General features: G+C 44.4%; 2 pseudogenes across 2 annotated transcripts; one reads left to right on the top strand and one right to left on the bottom strand.

The window, feature by feature from the left end:
* Positions 1-2,752: 2,752 nt before the first annotated feature.
* Positions 2,753-3,675, top strand: LOC307064414 (axin interactor, dorsalization-associated protein-like; annotated as a pseudogene). Its single transcript has one exon. The product of its transcript is annotated as an axin interactor, dorsalization-associated protein-like (transcript).
* Positions 3,676-14,475: 10,800 nt separating this feature from the next.
* On the bottom strand, positions 14,476-14,969 carry LOC307064114 (large ribosomal subunit protein eL21-like; annotated as a pseudogene). Its single transcript has one exon. The product of its transcript is annotated as a large ribosomal subunit protein eL21-like (transcript).
* Between the last annotated feature and the right edge of the window lie 1,173 nt (positions 14,970-16,142).

Raw genomic sequence — 16,142 nt, 5'->3', positions numbered from 1 at the left:
GCAGTGGCTGTCGCAGCTTCTTAATGTTTCTCTGCAGGATTACAGGCTCCGTGGGCACAGCTGGTTGATCCGTCTTCCTGCAGGGGCAGGTCCTAAGGGGCAGAGGGTAGACAGGCAAGCGTGCAGAGAGCGCCCAGATCCTGCACCCAGCTTCACCATTCAGATAAGCTGCTCTTCCCTGGAGCGTAATCCAGACTTACAGAAGCTGGAAGTGACTGGTCAGCGCTGACCGGACTGGCCCTTTGAAATCTAAGGCTTGTGCTCTGGCTTAGAAAAATGAGCTGGGAGTCTCCCCTGGGGATTTGACACCTAAAACAAAGGAAGTTGTTGGTTGGCTTAGCAGCCAGGGTGGGAGTCCTATGCAGTCAGGGTTGCAGGGGCCCTTGGATGCCATGTGGCCCAAACAAGAAAACCCAGGTTGTGGAGAGAGGATTGTGATCAGTTCCTGTGGTCCCTGAAAGGGCTGCTTGGGTCCTGGTGACTTTCTGTTCCCAGCTCCAGTTTCCTTGGGCTGTGGATTGAGCCCTCAGATTTCTGTGTATGTTTTCAGCCAACCTGTTTTTACTTGAGTAAGCTAGCGTGGGGTTCCCTCCATGTGACTGTAAGAAGTGATAAGAGCAGACAAAATGGAGGTGGAGACTACGTTGTAGAACATCTCTAACAGGCCTCTCTTCCACTAGGCTAGACCAGCTTCCTTACACGATGGGTCCCAGGGGTCCACGAGAGCAAAAATGGAAACAAAGTCACCGCATTTACCACATTCTACTAGTTGAAGTAAGTCATGAGGCTAACCCAGATTAAAGGCCCCGGAGACTGTGCCTCTTTTTTGGCGGGGAAGGGACTCCACCTCTTGATGGCGTTTGCCTGCAAAGAATTTTTGCCCATATTTACCCATAAAAACTTCATAGTTTCTATTCTTGCATCTGTTTGGGTAAAATGTATTTTTCTAAGAATTTTTCACATGATCTGAATTTTTAAATTGTCATCAATTTGTTCTTAATGTCCTCATATTATCTTAAGGTCTGTCAAACCTGTAACAAAGGCCCCTTTTTCATTTCTCTCTTTTCTTCTTTTGGCTGAGCCATGTGGCTTGTGGGATCTTAGTTCCCACCTGGGCCCTCGGCAGTGAGGGTGTGGAGTCCTAACCACTGGACCGCCAGGGAACTCCCCCGCTTTTTCATTTCTGACATTGGTTATTTGTGTCCTCTTCCTTTTTTTCTTGATGAGTCTTGACAGGAGTTTATCAATATTAATCTTTTCACAGAATCTGCTTTTGGCTTTGTTGGTGCTCTCTATTTCATATATTTATTTTTAACTTAAATCTCTTCTTTATTATTACCTTCTTTCCTTGGATTTAATTTTCTGTTTTCTACCTTTTTGAATGTTTAGCTCACTGATTTTCAGCCTTTTCCCTTTTCTAATATATGCACTTTTTCCTCAAAGCATGGCTATTTTGCTTTTTTCATTGATCTCAGATTATTTAGATGTTTAAAATTGAATTTTTAAATTTCTAAACATATGGGGATTTTTCTAGTTATCTTGCCTAATTGCAATTGGGTTGAGAACATATTTTATATGATTTCAGTCTTTTGAAATCTGTTTAGACTTTCTGGCTTGGCATGTGGTCAGTTTTTGTTAATGTGCCATATGTGCTTGAATCCCTGGCTTATGATGCATTATCTTAGCTTGGATTCCCCCAGAAACAGACTTTGAGACAAGGGTTTGGGAGATGATCCCAGAAAGCACTGGTAGAGCTGTGGGAAGTGAGGCAGGGAAGGGAAGGCAGCACATCAGAGGTGCATTTTCAAGCAAGGTATCACTGTGGGCAACAGCTTCATTCTCTGGGCAACTCTGGGAAGCAGTGGAAATAGGCTTCCCACTCTCGTGGTGAGGGCATTTGTACACCCTTCATTTGGTTGAGGGGTACGTAAGGGGATGGGTTTTTTGTTTTTTGTGGGGTCTTTTGTTTTTTTTAGTTTGGCCTGCGGGATTTTGGTTCCCTGACCAGGGATCGAACCCATGCCCCCTGCAGTGGAAGCGCAGAGTGTTAACCGCTGGACCGCCAGGGGAGTCCCAAAGGGATGGATTTTTAATTCCCTGCCACTTCCCGCTTGCCACACACACCAGGCAGAGTGGGCTCTGGTGGAGAGGAATCTCTCCAGCAAAGACCAGCTGCCTTGCCTGCTTCACCCGCTGGGTTCACTTCTGTGGCCGCCACCCGTGGCCACAGCTGCCATTGCTCCCGTCTGTCATGGCTGCCTCAGCAGCAGCCAGCGTCATCCTGACCACCTTTGCTGCCTGTCACTGCTGATGCCATCACCACATCCCACCATAGCCACCGTTGGTGGAGGTACTGAAATGACAAGAATGCCTTCAAAATGCTTGACTCCGTTCGCGAAGAATGGCCACATTCAACCCAGGAGGCCAGTGAGAAGTGGTGGGCATGAAGGCGGGGGAAGCGTGTGGGGAGGGACGGACGGCGGTGTTGGGGGGACGCGTGTGCGTGCTGAAGGGGCTGCGTGAGCGGATAACGCTCAGGGTTCTGAGGACGCAGAATTCCAGTCAAGGCTTCAGAGCCGCAAAGTTCGGCTCGGGCGGCAGATGGGCTTGGGCGGCTCCTTGGCCGGTGGTGGCGGTGGCCTGGCGGTTCCTCCTGGCCCTGTTAATGTCGGGGCCAGGCCCGGGGAGGATGGCGCCCTAGAGCCCAGCCTCGCTGGGGTAGGGGCGGGAGGGGACGCGGTGGGGACCGGCCATGTCGGAGGTGACCCGAAGTCTGCTGCAGCGCTGGGGTGCCAGCTTTGGGAGAGGCCCCGACTTCGACTCTTGGGGCCAGCTGGTGGAGGCGATAGAGGAGTATCAGATATTAGAAAGACACCTACAAAAAGAGGCCCAAGCTCAGCACAGCAATTCTGAATTCACCGAAGAACAAAAGAAAACCACAGGCAAAATGGCAACATGCTTGGAATTACGAAGTGCAGCTTTACAGTCCACACGGTCCCAAGGAGAATTTAAACTGGAGGATCTGAAGAAGCTAGAACCAATCCTAAAGAATATTCTTACATACAATAAAGAATTCCCATTTGACGTTCAGCCTGTCCCCTTAAGAAGAATTTTAGCACCTGGTGAAGAAGAGAATTTGGGATTTGAAGAAGATGAAGACGAGGGTGGTGCTAGAGCAGGGTCTCCTGAGGCCTTTCCTGCGAAGAGTTCCCTGTACTTTATTACCAAGGTTGCCATCAGAACCAGGAGTGACGTTACTCATTATCAGAACTGAGAAAATTGGCCTGAAAGATGCTGGGCAATGCATTGATCCCTATATCACAGTTAGTGTAAAAGATCTGAATGGCATAGATTTAACTCCTGTGCAAGAGACTCCGGTGGCTTCAAGAGAAGAAGATATGTATGTTCATTTTAATGTGGACATCGAGCTCCAGAAGCATGTTGAAATATTAACCAAAGGTGCAGCTATTTTCTTTGAATTCAAACACTACAAACCTAAAAAAAAGGTTTACCAGCACCAAGTGTTTTGCTTTCATGGAGATGGATGAAATTAAACCTGGGCCAATTGTAATAGAACTATACGAGAAACCCATTGACTTTAAAAGAAAGAAATTGCAATTGCTGACCAAGAAACCACTTTATCTTCATCTGCATCAGACTTTGCCCAAGGAATGATCGTGACATGAATACCCTGGGACTTCTGTGAATCTTACCACTCAGTAGAAACCATCCCAGCTGTGTGTAGCCTATGCGCCCTTCAACAGGCAGGAAGCAAGCCGTACCCAGGCCAGCAGGCCAGAGTGAGTCCATTACAAAGCTGTAGCACAGAATTCAAAGTCCAGCATGTCACTGATGTAAAAGACTCCTTTGGATACAGGCTTATTGTAGATGTGGAAACGTTTTCACTTTTCTATTAATTGTGCAATGAATAGCCTCTTTTCTAATGTGCCACTACTCCTGCCCTGCTTCCTGGAACGACACTGTTGTGGGTGGAATGTGCTCACCTTCACGCTTAATACAGCAATAAGAGTGTGCTAGAGTTTACACACCTGTCCACTTCTGCTCCAATATGCTCTTCGGTTTTTCGAGTTAATGTCAAACTTTGGGTTGATGTGGGTAGGATTGTATGAAACTGCCTTTGAGAGGAATTGGACCAATTATGCTGCCCAAGGTCAGTCTGGAAATGTATAGGCTGCTCCTCGGAGACGGCCTTGATTCACCCTGATCTCATGGTTCTTCTGCTTAGAAATAGTGTGTCTTGGCCAAATCAGTATCCCATATGGGCGTGTTCGCAGGTTGTAGCTGTGATTTTTCCAGATGACCAGATCGTTCTTCTGAAGGTGAGCATATTTTTAGTCATGTTCATTAGCTTCTTTCTACATCACATCGTTACTCTTTCTGATAGTGATTCTGGGGTTAATGATGGAACCATCTCAGCATAATTACAAATTCTTGGTGGGTTTATAATGTCTTCTAAATCATGTAATCTAAAAATAATTTGAGTCAGATGCTAACAAGATACTGCAGGAATAACTGCTGTTTTTCTGACAACTGATTGTGAAACCTTAAAACTGCCTACCTCTTCTTATAGTGGTGAGTATGCAAATCTGGAGATAGTCTATTTTTTTTATATAGGTAGATAGGATTGCCATTTATTTCCTATGTAGATATACTGCCATTCACATATGGAAATATGCAGGTCATGAGCTTTTTATAATTCGACTATTTACATTCTTTCGACTTGATAATGGGGCATAAATAAAACTTTCATAGTACACATGAGGTGGATATTTGATACATAGAACATTAAGATTTGGGGTGGGCATTCTGTGGGTTAGATGTGGAGCCCACATATTTAATATTTACTATTTTAAATGACCAATGCTAGCATGAGGGGAACGCAGTAGCAGTACTTGGCCTTTTTTTTTTTTTTTTTTTTTTTTGCAGTACGCAGGCCTCTCACTGTTGTGGCCTCTCCCGTTGCGGAGCACAGGCTTTGGACGCGCAGGCTCAGCGGCCATGGCCCACGGGCCCAGCCGCTCTGCGGCATGTGGGATCTTCCCGGACTGGGGCACGAACCCGCGTCCCCTGCATCGGCAGGCGGACTCTCAACCACTGTGCCACCAGGGAAGCCCTCTCTTGTTCTTTTTATGGCTACATAATATTTCCTTTTATGGATATAAAAAATGAGTTATATTTAAAATTAAGTGTTTCCAACCCATATATACATAGAACTATATGCAAAGGATCCTCAAACTCTTCACCGCTCTTGCTAAGGCCGTAGTGACCCCCACATGCAGTCAGCACTTTTCAGTCCTCCTCTTGGCCGCTCTTGACGGGTTGCCTTCTGACAAGACTCTCTGCTTGATCAAACTTGAGTCAGTTTCCCCCAGGCCCTCTTTTTGATTAGGTCTCAACCTTGGCCGCCATCCTGTGTCTGGCCTGCCCAACCCAGTCTCAGCAAAGGATCCTGCTAAATTGGTTTAGGAAGAATTCCCTCATCTTTGACATCTGATCAGGTTCCTCATGCCCCACCTTTGAGGTCTAAGTCCTTCACCTGCCTTAGCAACAATTCTGTTAGGTCAGTTTCGCAAGAATTCCTTGAAGTCTCCCCTTAGTCACTTTCCATCCACTGAGCCCTTCGCGCTGCCCTTGGCTCTAAATCCCCCTTGTCTTTGTATTCAGCGTTGACTCAGATCTCTCTGCCCTATTGCAGGACTCCTATTGCAACAGTCCTGAGGAAAGCCTTTTTTTACCATTTTAACAAGTGTCAGTATTAACCTTTAACCTTGCTCTCTTAACCATTCCCTGAAACTCGTCTTCCCTTGTCTTTCTGGACACACTTTGCAGGCCTCCTACTGCCTCTCTGGCCATCCCTCCACCTACTCCCACTCCTGGCGGTATTCTTCAAGGCTTGAACCAGGCCTCTTCTATACTCTCTGCAGTGACGTTTCTTATAGAGAATTGCAAACAGTTCATTGGGTCACAGATGGTTTCCTTCAGCCCAGGCCTCTGCCACAGGCTTCCCCCGACGACATGGATTTTTCTCAGATTTTCCAAGGGAACACTCACCATCCAGAACTAAAGGCGTCATCTTCCCAAGCTTGTCTGTCATTTCCTTTGGCCCCCTCACTTTCTCACGGCCATGTCATTGCACCGGGGCCTGGAGGGCTCCTGCTCGCCATGGCCAGTGTGCTTAGTTAATTCCTTCTCATCATTCAGTCCTGAGCTCAGCCCAGAGTCCCTTAGAGAGTCTTCTCTGTCCCTGCCCTCCTCAGAGGCCACATTCCACTTCTGGATGTTTTCACAGCAGTGCCATAAGCATCTCACTTGTGGCCCCACTTGAAAGAGGGAACCTCAGGCTGATCCACACCGAGAGACAGTCTGCAAAATGACTGTCTTGGACTCTTCAAAAACATCAGTGTCGTGAAAGACAGAAAAAGTCCAGGGACTGGTGCTAAAGAGACATTGTTTGGGCCATCCATCTCTAAGCCATTATTGGGATAATTGGGGATATTTGAATGTGGACTGTATATGAGACAATAAATGTTAAGTGCCTTGGGTTTGATAATGATATTGAGTTAATATATGAGAATTATAGGGAATTCCCTGGCAGTCCAGTGGTTAGGACTCCGAGCTCTCACTGCCTTGGGCCCGGGTTTGATCCCTGGTTGGGGAACTAGGATCCCACAAGCCGTGCGGTGTGGCCAAAAAAAAAAAAAAAAGTTGCTTAATATATGAGAATTATATAAGAATTCTTTAGGAGATACACGTTACAGTGTCTAGGGGTGAAGTCTCATAATAAATGCAAGTTATTCTCAAACAGTTCAGAAAAGAAATGTGAGTGTATATATGTATATACCTATAACTATAGGTATATACATATACACCTATACCTATCATTCACATATGTATATTTATACATATGTACACATATATACATACTATTTATAAACATATCTATCTAGAGAGAACAAATGTATCAAAAGGTTAATGATACATCAAGGTAAGGGATATACTGTATTATTTTTGCAACATTTTGTAGGTTTGAAGTTTTCCAAAATAAAAAATTGGAGGAAAATCAGTGAACATGTAAAGTATAAAAAGCTTTAGGGAAGAACTTCTTGATAACAGTCATTCAGGCCATGTTGTCATCCTTTTATTTTCATCTACAGTCCAAAAAGATTGACTTTTCTGGGCTTCCCTGGTGGAGCAGTGGTTAAGAATCCGCCTGCCAAGGCCGGGGACACAGGTTCGATCCCTGGTCTGAGAAGATCCCACATGCCACAGAGCAACTAAGCCCATGCGCCACAACTACTGAGCCTGCGCTCTAGAGCCCGCGAGCCACAGCTACTGAAGCCCGTGTGCCTAGAGCCCGTGCTCTGCAACAACAGAAGGCACCGCAATGAGAAGCCCATGCACGGCAATGAAGAGTAGCCCTCCTTGCTCGCTGCAACTAGAGAAATCCCGCATGCAGCAACTAAGACCTAACGCGGCCAAAAATAAATAAATTAAATAAATAAATTTTTTTAAAAAAGATTGACTTTTCTAAAAAAAAAAAAATCTGAGACACAACTTAATGATTTAAAGTACAATCCAGTTGATAACACCTTAACTTAAACGGCTCAAGATCATAGAGATACAGTTTATTCTTTCTAGTTCTGAAGCTGGACACAGACTGTGCATGGGTTTATTCTATTATATTTTAAATAACAAAATAAATAAAGCAGGTCATGCATAGAATAGTGATGACAGTATTATGGAAAAAAAATTTTGCTTGGTCCAAGTCTGAGCTCTTGAGGTACAAAAAGCAGAAAGGAGGAATAAATAAAATTAAAATCTGATGTTAATGAAACAGGAAATAAAAAAGCAAAAAAAAAAAAGGCTTAAAAGGATGAATTCCAAGTTGCTTCCTCAGGAGCCTGATTAAGGAAAAAGAAAGTAAAAAGTTAAAAGAGATGCATTAAAAATTAGAAAGGAAATGTAACCAGAAATTGTCTGGAAACTACTGTGTGCCACTCTATTACAAAAATTTCCTGGGCTTCCCTGGTTGCACAGTGGTTAAGAATCCGCCTGCCAATGCAGGAGACACGGGTTCGAGCCCTGGTCAGGGAACTAAGATCCTGCATACCAAAAAGTAAAACAGAACAAAACAAACACCCATATATCCTTTACTCAGATTTACTTATTGCTAACATTTTGCCTCATTTGCTTTACTGCTTGTTCTCTCTCTCTCTCTGTATGTTCTTAACTTTTTTTTTCCCTGAACAATTTGAGAATAAGTTGCAAACATCATGGCCTTTAACTCCTGGTGTAATACAAAGCGCACTGGTGAGGGAGCTTCTGGTAGCAATGAGAAATTCAGTGGTGGGGTCCTCCATAGGCTGGGGTGATGCTAAGACATGGTACCACTGAACTGGACTGCCTTGTGTTACTGGGAATAACAGGATTCTGAAAAAGCAGAGGCAGGTGGGGTTACTTAACTGTCAGAAATGTGGACATAATTACTGGAATGGGCAGCAAGCTTGAGGTAGCAACCAGGGTATCTTGATACACAGAGATCTGTGGCGATGACTAATGATCCATAGTGTCTTTGGGAAAGAGATATGACAGCATTTGAATAGAGTATTGTTTGGTTGTATAACCAGAAAACATGGGAAGCTGGGGAGCTGAAGCCTGATGGCCTTTACTACAGTGGAAAATCACAAGTTCTCACCCAGTTTCTATATCTGAGTCAGTTCTCAGACTGCCAGATGGGCAGTCCAGTTCCCTATGGGGAAGGACTTGGTAAGGCCACTGCAAATATGCACAATATTCCTCTAGTTCCTCCTTAAAGGGACTCATGGCCATTTTCTAGAGAAACTGTCCACTAAGGAAAAGGGAATTCCTAGATTTCTCGAGGGCTGTGGAATACTGGGTTCTGAGGGGACACCAATACCAGGGGATCTGAAATGCCATTGTGGTTCCCCTGGCTGGAATGAGGCTGAGAGATGAAAGGTAATAAATGAAATTCTGACTCATGTTTGTCTCACTGTGGGGTCTCCTGGGCCCACAGATCCATCCTGCAGTTACATCTCCTAACTGTAATGGATTAACAGGTAGCAGAACTAACATATTGGTTCCCTCACCAATTATGTTAGGGAAAGCCTAGGGTGTAGTGACAAGACAGTACATAAAGAATAATATCCTAACGGGTGGAATTGCAGAGATTAGCACCTATATCAGACTAAAAGATGCAGGACTCCCTATCATATACCTATTTGGTTCTCATGAATATAAAAAAAAAAACAGATAGGGCTTCCCTGGTGGCTCAGTGGTTGAGAGGCCACCTGCCGATGCAGGGGACATGGGTTCGTGCCCCGGTCCGGGAAGATCCCACATGCTGCGGAGCGGCTGGGCCCGTGAGCCATGGCCGCTGAGCCTGCGCGTCCAGAGCCTGTGCTCCGCAACGGGAGAGGCCACAACAGTGAGAGGCCCGCGTACCATAAAAAAACAAACAAACAGATTATGGTGGATGGCTGTGGATTTCCATCAACTTAACCAAGTGATAGTCCCAATTGTAGTTGCTGAGCCGGATCTTTTCTTTTTTTATTTATTTATTTGGCTGCGCTGGGTCTTAGTTGCGGCATGCGGGGTCTTTAGTTGTGTCATGTGAACTCTTAGTTGCAGCATGTGGGATCTAGTTCCCTGACTAGGGATCGAACCCAGGCCCCCTGCATTGGGAGCACAGAGTCTTAGCCACTGGACCAAGTCTCGCTGAGCTGGATCTTTACCTGAACAGATCAATACAGATTTTGGCACTTGGTATGAAGCTATTGATCTGGTAAATGCATTCTTGTCAATCTCCATCATTAAAAAGGCTCAAAGTCATTTTGTTTATATGTGGGAAGGCCAGAAGAATACATCGACCGTCTAGCCCCAGTGCTATATTAATTCTCCTGCTTTCTGTTACAATATTATCCACAGAGACCTTGATCATCTTGATATTCTACAGAACATGATACTAACTGAACTTTGTTGAACAAAATATGATAAGTACTCTGGATGCCCAGATGCCAACTAGTGGGAAAAAAAGACTCCCTCAAAATTCAAAGTCTTTGCCACATTGGTGAAATCTTTAGAGGTCCACTGGTTTGGGACAAGATGCTGCACTTTATGTACCCCCTATCACTATGAAAGGGACAAACAGTATAAAAAAAGAAAAATAGTATTTTTTGGAGCTCTTTGGATTTGAGGCATCATACACCACATTGGCAATACAGCACTGATTCATTTATTTCCTAGTTCAAATAATGTCCAGAGCAAGAGGAGATTTGCAGTAGATCCAGAACGTAGGGCAAATTGCCTGCTCCTTGGCCACTGCAACTTAGCAGGACCTGTGGTGCCCAGGTATCCTTGATAGGTAAAGATGCCATGCGGAGTCTCAGGAAGGTCCAGTAGGAGGTCTACAGCACAGACCTCTAGGGATCTGGAACGAGGTTCTACCTTCTGTAACAAAGAACTATTTGCCATTCATTTGAGAAGCAAGCAGCTCCTGTAATGCCACTGAGCCCTAAAAGGGACTTTGAAATTGATCATGGGGCATCCGATGACTTTGCAACTGGAGCTGCCTTTCAAGTTGCAGCAACAGTTCATCATATAAGGGAAATGAACAGGTCCAGAGAACACAAGTAAGTTAAATGGATAAATGGTCCCTATGTCCCTAAATGGTCCCCATAGATCCCTATGTCATCCACCTCTGTTGCACTGACACCATTCTCTCAGCTCATGCATATAACCTCAGGGGATCTGTATGATCAACTGATGAAAGAAAATCTTGGGCCTTCTTAGTGTGAGCTGAAGTGGACTGCTACCACATTACAGCTCTACTCAAGGTGGCCTTAAAAATAGCAATGAGGAGAAATCTTCCCAGCAATCAGAGCTGTGGATAGTGTATATTGACTGAAAAACAACAACAAAAAACAAAACATACAACCTGAAATTATGTTTTATTCGGGGGCCATACTGAGGTCTATAGCACAGGAGACAGCCTCTCAGAGAGCTCTGAGCAACTGTTCCAGTGAGGTAAGAGGAGCCAGGATATTTAGGAGTTTTTGTTGGAGAAAAAAAAAGAAAACCAAACCCATGTAGCTGAACATCAAAAAATTGCTAATCACAAAAAAACAGACAACTTAAGTTAATGAATTTAGTGCTTTTCTATGTATGGGAAGATGCAAGGGTCTGCATCATTGAAATCATTCGTTTGATATGCATCTTAACTATCTAAAGCCAGTGTCTATTTTTCTCCATCCTGAAGGATTCCCCTCAGGGAGGACTGTGCAGAGGCTGATGGTCTGATGGCAGGCAACGTTTATAGTTTACTGGTATGGCAGGAAACAAGTTTTGTCCACATACATTTTGTATTTCAAGAGAAGAGGTCTAAAGTAGGTATGTGTATGGACTCCTGAGCTGTGATGAGTAGTTTGTCTAGTAGGTCAGGGACCTAGAAGGAGTAAGATGGGAAGATTAGAGACAAAGGGGTCTGAGGAGGAGGATGAACCTGTGTGCATGAGCACAAGATGTGTGTATCTTTGTGTTTCAAGTCAGGGCCCACCAAAAGCATCCACATCAGAAGATGCACTCAGCAGCCATGTGGACAGGATGACATATCTGGTGGATATCAGCTAGGCTCTGTCTAACTCCATTGCTTGTGTGATTGACAGCATGGGCTCCGTCTGTCCAAGGCTGATCTAACTTAACATTTACCATGTCACCAACTGTGCCACGTGGTACCATCCCTTGGAGGAAAACAGCCAGCCTCTTGGTGGCAAATTGATTACATCTGATCTCTTCTATTCTGGAGGGGACAGTGATTCATTCTTACTATAGTTTATGCCTATTCCACACGTGGTTGTAATTCACTGCCTGAAGTGTCTCTGCCAGCACCACTGTGAAGGCTCACTGAATGCCCGATCTTCCTTGAATTTGAACGACACATAACCGTGGGTACCTAATAACGGAATCCACTAGTTCTACCATATACCAGACCATCCAAAAGTAGTCAGCCAGGTAAATGTTTGGAATGCCCCATTAAAACCTCAGCCCTGGCACCATCTTGGGAACAACATTCAGGGATAGGACATTCTTCTTCCTCCGGGGATGCAGTCTATGCATTGTACCAATAACCAGAATATACAGGTTCTGGAATCAAGGGGTAGAATGAAGAGTGCCTTTTCTCACGTTGACTCACAATGAGTGGGTTGCCAACTTGCAACTTGAGGCTCTACTGGATCCAAGGGCCTGGTTCACGGAAAATGAATGCTTGTTCCAGCGCATGAAGTAAGGTTTCAGCTTCTTTGGATTTCTTTTGTCCTTTTTGCAACTTAAGTTGCAAAAGGTTGGATCTTTAATCTTCAGCCTTTATTTCTCTCTAACACGAGCATTTAAGGCTATAAATATCTAAAGAGTGTTTGTGATATGGTAGTATATTGTCATTATTTTGCATTTCTGCATACTAAGTGATTTCCACAAGAGTTTCTTCTTTAACACATCAGTTATTTAGAAGGTATTTCATGAATTTCCAAATATGGTATTTTTCTAATTTTCTTTTGGTTAATTCTTTTCTTTTCTCTTCTTAAGAAAGAAGTCCACTCTCTTTAATGTACAGAAAGTATGTGTAGAACCAAAAATAAAGTAAACATTATCACATTTGTTTACACCACAATCTAGTTTTTCATATTAACTTTACTATTCAAACAACAGAAAGTAGGTGGTAATTTAGGGATTGGGAAAGAGATAAAACCAAAAAAACTTTTCTAGCATGTTTATTCTACACTGTGTGTAGCTGTGCTCACAAAGACAGCTTCTCTCTCTTTTTTTAAATTTATTTTATTTTTTTTATTGGAGTATAGTTGATTTACAATGTTGTTAGTTTCTGCTGTACAGCAAAGTGAATCAGTTATACATATACATATATCTACCCTTCTTTAGATTCTTTTCCCATATAGGTTATTACAGAGTATTGAGAAGAGTTCCCTAAGGAGCCCACCTGCCACAAGTAAGACCTGGTGCAAACAAACAAACAAACAAACAAATAAGTTCCCTGTGCTATACAGTAGGTCCTTATTAGTTATCTTTTTTTGTTTTGGCTGCTTTGGGTCTTCCTTGTGGTGTGTAGGCTTCTCATTGTGGTGGCTTGTCTTGTTGCGGAGCACGGGCTCTAGATGCGTGGGTTTCAGTAGTTGTGGCACACGGGCTCAGTAGTTGTGGTGCATGGCCTTAGTTGCTCCGCAGCATGTGGGATCTTCCCAGACCAGGGATCAAACCTGTGTCCCCTGCATTGGCAGACGGATTCTTAACCACTGTGCCACCAGGGAAACCCAGTTATCTATTTTATATATAATAACGTGTATATGTCAATCTCAATCTCCCAGTTTATCCCTCCCCACCAAGACGGCTTCTCTTACTTCTCTGCTGTGCAGGAATTCAGCTGTGTATAAAATTGAACCTGCTCAAAAGCTGGGGGAGACTAGATATGATGGGTCCATATCTGGGTGTATTGTCATACAGTTCAAACAGTGGTGCAGCTACCAGCTCGTAATTTTTAAGGACTGCAAACAAGGCTTTCTCTTGAAGTTGAACCAGAAACAACTTCTTATGTTCCTTAGGTTTTGTAATATGTGCAGGAATATATGGATACTGAGCAGGTTCAAAATTTGGTCTCCACCAGTTACTAGTGCAGTCATCAATGTTCCAGCCTTGCAGGACTCCATCTTGACCACCCAATAGCTCTGTCATTAAGCATTTTTGTCCGTTGACTTCATCTTCTCCTGGGTTAAGCTACCACCAGGTAATTTGAAGAAAGTTTTTCCCAGCTGTAGCAGCAACATGTGGGGTAGCCAGTGCTCAGGGACAGTCAAAACCCCTTCTACAGTCCTCCTCTTGCCAATTTTATCAAGTTCCTCCCTCATGCGCTGAAATCTGGCTGCAACAGAGTGGTACTTTTTAAAATTATTATTATTTTATTTTATAAATAATATCTGGCCGTTTATTAACCAGTGGAGTATATTGCACAACAAACTACCTCACATCTTTCAGGAAGCAAAACCACTACATTTGAAAAATAAAGACGTCACCCACTGAATCTGAACACAATTAAAATGTGCTTTAGGGCTTCCCTGGTGGCCCAGTGGTTGAGAGTCCGCCTGCCGATGCAGGGGACACGGGTTTGTGCCCCGGTCCGGGAAGATCCCACATGCCGCAGAGCGGCTGGGCCCGTGAGCCATGGCCGCTGAGCCTGCGCGTCCGGAGCCTGTGCTCCGCAACGGGAGAGGCCACAACAGTGAGAGGCCACAGCAGTGAGAGGCCTGCGTACCGCAAAAAAAAAAAAAAAAAAAAAAAGTGCTTTAAATATTTCCTTGGGGGAGGGGACACAACATTTCCAGTCAATTAAGAGAAGCATTGTAGAGTCCAAGTCTTTTATTTTCTTTACACCCATCATGCCATGAATTCATAGGGAATGGGCTCCAACAGTTGACTCCTTTCCATTGGTTCTCACGACATGTGCTTCTCTGGGTGGAGACGGCTGGCGCTTCAGTTGAATACAAGTACCCTTCTATTTGGCTTCCTTCTTTTTCTGATCACTTTCCTTCACACATTTCAGGAAGCAATCTCGGCTCTTAGAGTGCTTAATATGCTTGCTAGGCACGTTAATTCTCTTGGCAGGAATCTTGCCCTTGTTCGTTTACAACGATACCAACAGCATGCTGGGTAACCCCGAAGACTCTTCCAGTTTTGCCATGGTATATTGGGATACCAATGGGATATTGTGGGATATTCCTTTTTGAACAGTGCCCAGTCCCTTAATGTCGACATCACCCTTCTTGTAGATTTGCATGTATGTGGCCAAAGGAACAACTAACTCTGTGTTTTCTAAAAGGCCTAGAGAACATGTAGCAGGTGCTGCTACTCTTTCCCTTTGTGTTGGTCATTTTGGCGAATTACTGGAAGATGGTGGTTCCGACCAAAAGGCCTGAGCTGTCCTTCTCATAAAGGGGCTCTTTTGTACCAAAATGTAATCGGTAAGAGGGTACAGGTTGATGGTGTGCTCTAGGGTGAGGGGCTTGGTCTGCTGGAGGTACTTGTTGCTGACCTGGTTGACCACCCTGCCGGGGCCAGCGGGTCTGCGAGTGATTTGTGGCACCACGGACATGCTGGCGAGCTCGGGCACTGGAGGCAAGGGGAAAGGGAGAGGCAGGGAGGTGTTCCCTGTGCCGGCAGAGGTTATCTGCATTCCACGGAACAGCCGCCGGCCTTCATTAACAGGAGAGCGCAAGAGCTGGTTAATACTTTCTAATTTAATTGAATCAGAGAGTGAATCAGTCTTTTGAGATCTGAGGAAAATAACCTTGTGGGATCTTTTTTCATAAGAGTTCCCTATGCGAGTCACTGTTGTTCTATTTCTGCCCAAAAGTTAAGCTTCTTGGTTGCAGAGTTTAGTCAACAGAGTAACATCTTTTTTTTTTTTTTTCCTTTTGCGGTACACGGGCCTCTCACTGCTGTGGCCTCTCCCATTGCGGAGCACAGGCTCCGGACACGGAGGCTCAGCGGCCATGGCTCACGGGCCCAGCCGCTCCGCGGCATGTGGGATCTTCCCAGGCCGGGGCACGAACCCATGTCCCCTGCATCGGCAGGCGGACTCTCAACCACTGCGCCACCAGGGAAGCCCAATAGGGTAACATCTTGATCTGAATATTGCAGAAAGTAATGTGTAAAATATCCCATGGAGGGAATTCCCTGGAAGTCCAATGGTTAGAACTCCCGCTTTCACTGCCCAGGGCACAGGTTCAATCCCTGGTCGGGGAACTAAGATCTCACAAGCCACGCAGGGCAGCCAAATTAAAAAAAAAAAAACCCATGGAGAGTAGCATTGTGAATTTCTTTTTGTAGTTCTGCCCATTTTCACTTATATACAGTATTTTGACTATTTAGTTAGGTTCACACAAGTTTGTATTTGTTTTATGTTCCTGGCGTAATAAACCTTTTATCATAATGGAGTGATCCTCTTTATCTCTAGTAATGCTTTTTGCATTAAATTCTATTTTGCCTGATAATAACATGGCTACATCTGCTTTCTTTCCCTTAGTTTGTCTAAATACAAGTAT

Source organism: Hyperoodon ampullatus (assembly GCF_949752795.1).
Source record: "Hyperoodon ampullatus genome assembly, chromosome: 15".
In the NCBI taxonomy this organism is placed as follows: domain Eukaryota; kingdom Metazoa; phylum Chordata; class Mammalia; order Artiodactyla; family Ziphiidae; genus Hyperoodon; species Hyperoodon ampullatus.
Note: the sequence above shows the minus strand (reverse complement) of the source record. Positions and strands in the feature narration are given on the sequence as shown.